Consider the following 6,989-nt stretch of genomic DNA (forward strand, 5'->3'; position numbering starts at 1 on the left):
TAGATAGGATAGCTTGGTAGTAGGCCAGATCGGCATGGTAAGGATATGATTAGTTCTTTGGCTGCTTATGAGGTAATGAGTTTCTACAAGTGTTTTGTGGAAATGCTCTTAGGTTTTGATGGCTTGCATAGCTTGGTTGAGTTAGAAGGAGCCAGTCCTGACGGTTTGGTTTTGTGCAAAGAGGATTCGGAGAGTTCTTGATGATTTCTACCACGGTTTGGAGGTATATATTTTCTACTGGCATGAGGAGCATGGGATGTATAGTGATTTTCTCCTATATGGGATCAAATGGAAAAGTTCTTGGCTAGTGGAGTACGTAGTTTCTTGTGGCTCGGAATGGATATAAAGTTCTCAAGGTTACCCTAGGATGGTATGGTATATGCGGTATGTTGTGTAGGATTGAGATTTGCATGTGTAAGGTCACGGTTCAGATTTGAAAGGAAGGTCAAGAATTCTTAGATAGCATAGACAGTTTCAAATGACTAGATAAATGAGATCACTGATTGGTGTGGCTTGATGAGGGTATACATTTTAGAAAGGGCGACGTGTTTGAGTTGAGGATACCTCATTAGTATTGTGGCATTCTCTTGTTGTATTGACTGCTGATATTCGAGTTTGCTTGGTGTCACAGAAAAATTATAGGAGTACCTCTCATGGGATGATTGGGTATTAGAGGTGTGTTGTATATTTGGACGGTGGAGTTGGGATTAGATATGGTGATTCGCGTGCTGTATGGATTTGGAGACTGGGAGTTCTCATAAACAGGTTAGGTTGTGGTTATGGATTGCGTATATCGGTCTTGTGTGGTTACTATTGGAGGTTTGGAGACCCGAGTGGATATTTGTTGCTTGGTATGTTAGATTTTGGATGTGATATTGGGTATAGACTGGTTGTCTCGGTGTTGTGTTATTTTGGGTTGTTGCGCTGGGACGGCGACGTTGGCTATGCCGAGGATGCCACGGAGTGAGTGGTAAGGTTTGAGGGGTTATGTTCCCAGTAGGGTGATTTCCTTTTTGAATACCCAGCGGATGGTTGGGAAATGTTGGCTTTCTTAATTGGCCTTTGTGATGGATGGAAGTGCAGAGACTCCTACCATTGATTCAATCCTGGTGGTGAGGGATTTTCCAGATGTGTTTCCTGCTGCCAGACATGTCGCCGGGCAGGGTTGTCGATTTCGGTATTGATTTAGTGTCAGGCATCGTATCGTATGGCACCGGAAGAATTAAAGGAGTTGAAGGAGTAGCTTTAGGAACTCCTTGATAAAGGGGTTCATTGGTAGGCCAATATGGATGTGTGTTCTGCATCGAGTCGTCTTGGTTGACTGCAAGTTGTTATTGTTGAGGGATATGTTGATTCGATTGTTATTGAGCTTATTAGTGATCTGGGAAGATCTATGAGTTACCTTTACGTGTTGCGAGGTGTTGGGATATGTTGGTTATAGGCACATGTGGTGCGGTTTTATTGGGGTCTCTCAGTGGAATTCAAGCGGAAAGAGTATTGGGTATTGCTCGGTGGATGGCGTATCGGTTGTGTCCTTTCGGGTTTGTGTAACATTATGTCAATTTCTTTGCCGTGGTTATGATGATTGCTTTGGTTCTAGACATCAAATTGTGTGTGGTTGTCGATTTTGAGCATAGTGACTTGAGGTGTTTCATGTGGACCAGTGTTTGGATAGGGTCGCGCATTGCAGCAAATTTATGTGGAGGTATGATCCTTCGGGTTGGATTCATGTGTTCTGGTTATACAATGTTTGATGGATTCTCAGCATTGTGTGTGGTGGTACTGGTGAGCTTGCGGTACAGCTCTTTCATTTGAGTCATTTTTCATTATTTGGGTATGTTCGGATTGTTGCTATTTGGTGTGCGGATTGCACGAGTTGTTGCTTTAGATGGTATTGATGTGTCATGTCACTAGAGTAGCTGGGTTGGATTAGATGAAATTGTTGGGATCTAGAGAGAATACAAACGGATTCAGTTTTAGCATATTTGAAGTATAATATCGAGGTTCGGCTTAGAAATTTACTATAGTTCTTGCCAAAGGAGAGGGAGCTTCATGAATGGTTGATCTGTGAAATGATTACGAATCTGCATGTTTCTTTCATCATTGGCAATATATGAAAGTATTGTAATGAGACTTTAATTGATAAGAGGCTTATTATCGGTATTCGGTTGTTCTGTGCAGCTGTTGTGATTACAAGTTATCGCTACAAGTGTCTGAGTTAGGTGGTTTGTTTTGTGATTGCATCTAGGGTTACAGATATGGTGGTTACAACTTGTTTGAACTTATTCATAGTATAGATGTGAGAATTTGATCTTGTATATGATTTCAGAAGTGGAAATGTGATTCTAAGGTTTATGGGCTAGGTTGGATTGTGAAATTTTAGTTACATTGTGCTATCGGACCTATATGAGATGAGGTGACATGGGATCACCACCGGGTATGTGCATGGTAAGGTTACAAGGCGATCTTATGGTTTTGGGAACAACTCTGGGCATGTTCGAGGACTAACGTATGTTTAAGTGGGGGAGGATGTAACGACCCGACCGGTCGTTTTGAGATTTTGCACTTCGCTCGCCAGTTCTCGGGCATGCCTATCCCCGTGTGATGTATTATGACTTATGTAAATTGTCGGTTTTGGTTTTCAGGGTAATCGGAGTGGATTTGGAAGAGCAGTTCTCAGTTTGAAGCTTAAAATTTGAAAGGCTTGATCAAGTTTTGACTTGTTAGTACATGATCTCGGATTTGAATTTTTATGTTTTGGTTAGCTCTATTAGGTGATTTGGGACTTAGGAGCGTGATCGGAATGTGTTTTGGAGGTCCGGAGTAGATTTAGGCTTGAATTGGCGAAATTGAAATTTTGGCGTCTTCCGGTAGATAGGTGAGATTTTGATACAGGGTCGGAATGGAATTCTAGAAGTTGGAGTAGGTCCGTTGTGTCATTGGTGACGTGTGTGCATAATTTCAGGTCATTCGGGCGAGGTTTGATAGACTTTTTGATCAAAAGCGGAATTTGGAAGTTTTTGAAATTCTTAGGCTTGAATCTGATGCAAATTTGGTGTTTTGATGTTGTTTTGAGTGTTCCGAAGGTTGGAACAAGTTTGAATGATGTTATGGGATATGTTCGCATATTTGGTTGAGGTCCTGAGGGCCTCGAGTGAGTTTTAGGTGGTTAAACGGACCAATTGCATGTTTAAGAAATTGCAGATTTGGCTTCAGTTCTGTTTCAAACTTTTGTTCTCTGCAATAGCATAACGGTTTGCATTCGCGTAGGTCTGTTGAGGGATGCTGGGAAATTCATCTTATGCAATCGCCAATTGGGGTCTGCAATTGCAAGGGTCTGTCGAGTTGGATATCGCAAACGCATGACTGAGGTCGCGTTCGCGAAGAAGGATTTGGAGTAGTCGTGAGGTGAAGGAATTTCTCTACGCGATCGTGTAGTGAAAGTCGCGTTCGCGATGTTTGATGAGTTTGTTATCTGCGATCGCGTGTGTGTTTCTGTGACCGCGTAAGGTTGATATAAGGGGCATTCCTTTTTTTGCTTCGCGATCGTGAGGCAATTTCCGCGATCGCGATGAAGGAAATAACTGCGCAAAATGTTTAAGTTCAAAATCGAGGGATTAAGTCCAATATCACAAAAACCATTATAGATCTCGGGGGAAGGTGCAATTTGAGGAGATTTTCAGTAGAGCAATTGGGGTAAGTTCTTCACTCATATTTGGTTTAATTCCATGATTTAGTCTTGAATTTCATCATTTAATTCGAGAAATTAGAGTGGAAATCGGGAAAAATGGAAGAAAAGTTTGAGAATTCTTTTGGGGATCTGAATGGGCATTTGATGTCTGATTTTGATGATTTTTATATGTATAGACTCGTGAGAGGATAAGGATTCTATTGATATAAATTTTATCGGATTTTGAGACGTGGGCCTGGGGGTCGGGTTTGGCCAATTTCAGGATTTTTGATGTAAATTGGTTATTTTCGAGTGGGCTTTGTTCCCTTAGCATATTTCGATGGTATAAAATCTGTATTTGGTTAGATTTGGAGCATTTGGAGACCGAGTTGAGAGGCAAGGGCATCGCAGGCTAGAGTTTGGACCAGATAGAGGTAAGTAATGATTGTAAATGTTTGTTTTGAGAGTATGAAACCCCAGATTTCACATCGTTGTGCTACTTTGAGGTGACGCACATACTAGATGATGAGCGTGGGGTCGTGCACCGTTAGGGATTGTGACTTAGTCCGTCTCGTATGACTGTTCAATCACGTATTTGATTGAAAACCGTTTGATATCATTGTGTTTTGGAAATTATTACCATGTTTTGGGCTGAATGCCATATTTGGGCTTCGTGCCAACTTTTTTGGACCCTTAAGGGATTTTTACTACTATTCCTCACTGTTTTGACTTCATATTTGTATTCATTCATGTTGTATTCTACTGTTTTCATAACTCGGCCATATTTACTCCGTTTTGATGTTTTAAATGATATTTTGGGCTGAGCATCATGTTTTACTATTGCCCGAGTGGCATGAGAGATTTCTGACTGAGTGAGAACGAGGGCCTGTGTTGTGAGGATATTATGGGATCGGGTTGCGCGCCACAGCAGTATTGTACTGATTTATGATTATGAGGCTGAGGGCCTGAGTTGTTATGCCACGAGGTGGCTTGATATGAAGCTGAGAGCCTGTTTGATTATGCCAAGAGATGGCTTGTTATTGCGTTTGGGTTGTAAGGGGCCCCTCCCGGAGTCTGTACACCCCCAGTGAGCGCGGGTACCTAGTGTTGACCGAGGGGCTATTATTGATTCATATTGTTGCCCGAGAGGCGGTTCTTTGATTCATGTTATGCCGGAAGGGCTGATTACGAGTGATTGTAAGGTAACCCAAGGGGCTGGTTCCGTTGATATTACGCCCGAGGAGCGGTTTATGGTACATGCTTTGCCCGAGGGGCTATTTACGTTTTCTATCATTTTTACTCATTGTTTTATCACTCGTTTGAAACTATTGAAAGTTGTTTTAAAAGGGGGTTTTACCGAAAATGAGCATGATTTGTGAAGTAAATGATTTTTGTACCGTATTGGAAATGTCCTGCATTTATTGTAGCGTTTTGACGTGGTTTACTTGTTTCTTACTGCTCAACTTTTATTTACTCTTATTACTTACTGAGTTGGCGTACTCACATTACTCCCTACACCTTGTGTGCATATTTAGGTATTTCTGAACCCGGTAGCGGGTGTTGATTGCTCAGTGGCAGAGTCATTGGAGTTAGCAAGGTAGTTGCCCGACGTTCGCAGCCCTTCTCTTCTCCCTCTTGTTTTCCTTAGATTGTATTTAGTATATTTTTAGACTCTTCGTTGTATTCAGACCTTAGTAGATGCTCGTAACTTGTGAGACCCTGATGTCGGACTTATGTTTTTATTCCGCACTGTTCATTTAGACTTACATATGAGATATCTGATAAATTAAAGGCTTAAAAATGATTGTTATTGATTAAATGGTTAATTCGGGAGTTGTGTCGGCTGGCCTAGTTTCACGATAGGTGCCATCACGACCGGATCGGTTTTAGGGTCGTGACACTCGCTCCTTGTGCGTGCACTACCCATCCCTTACTTATGATCCTGGAGGTATTTAGGACTTCTATTTAGGGTGGTTCTAGATTGGCTTATGTTGCTTAAAATGAGAAAAGCTATTGACAAGCAAAAATTCAGATAGGACTTTATGGAAAGAGCAAATAGGGGCTCACATTAACCTCCACAAATAGATAGCAAATGCACGCAATTAAATTAGCAAACTTTGTTAATTTAGGATCATATAGGTAGGATATCTAGATGAGCAGAACAGAATATAAAGAAATAGTTTATTAAGGTGAGCATCGGGACCTACTAGTCTGCCTACTGATTTTATGAAGCCTTGAATCTGGGCATTTTCAGGCAGTAAGATATCACAATTTAAGACCCCAGAATCATTAATAACCCTACAGATTTGCCTAAGTGATTAATAGAATCCTATAGGCATGGTATCTACAACTGTTAATTATAGACCTATAACATGGTTTTTAAGCGAATTACAGATTTTAACTCGTAAAGACTGGTTTTATCTCTTTAGATCTTATAGGCATACTTTCTAATTTGCAGAATTAATTTAACTCCTATAGACATGATTTCTATGTGTTGACTTGACTTAAACTCCTATAAACATGATCTCAAAGTTTACAAATTGATTTCACCCTACATACATGATATCTATTGATTTGAATCCTATAGACATGATTTCTAGGTTTTGAAACTGATTTCTTTTATTCCTACAGGCATGGTATCTAAGTTGAACCTAATTTTTATTTCCTATAGGCATGAAATCTATTAATCACATGTGGGTAGAATTTTAAGCAAATTTCTAGGAAAGTTTATCAATTCATACAAATAAGATCCTATATACATGATCACTAATGCACGTTGAGATTGGAAATATATGTGGATCCTATGAACATGAATTTCTAATGCAGAATTAACAAAAGACCTATAGGCAGTGTCTCTAATATGCCAAAAATGTGAAAATGTAGAGTCACAAATAGTGAAAAAATATCCTATAGGCAGGATCTCTAAACGAGTAGTAACATTTACATAATCAACCCAATAAACCTATAGGTAGGATTTCTACCCGAGTTTCAAACAAAGATATAGAACCCCCCCCCCCCCCAGCTTTTACTATAAACTCCAGATCTGTTTATTATAGAGATTATTACATCATTACAGCCCATAATGAATAATTACATAATAGTAATGATTACATTATAGGGAGCCTTCATAGGCCCAATCCAAACCTGGGAACTAGGTCTTCAAGCAGAACAGCTATGAAGTAATAGCAGTGAACCATTCACAACACCTTAAACCAGGCCTCCAGTATGTCAAAGTTCCCAAAGAGCCTCAGGGACCCCGGACAATGCTCACTCTAGAACCACACATTCAACACAGAATTCATAAAAGATTTGAAAACCA

Source organism: Nicotiana sylvestris, chromosome 11 (assembly GCF_000393655.2).
Source record: "Nicotiana sylvestris chromosome 11, ASM39365v2, whole genome shotgun sequence".
Classification (NCBI taxonomy): Eukaryota; Viridiplantae; Streptophyta; class Magnoliopsida; order Solanales; family Solanaceae; genus Nicotiana; species Nicotiana sylvestris.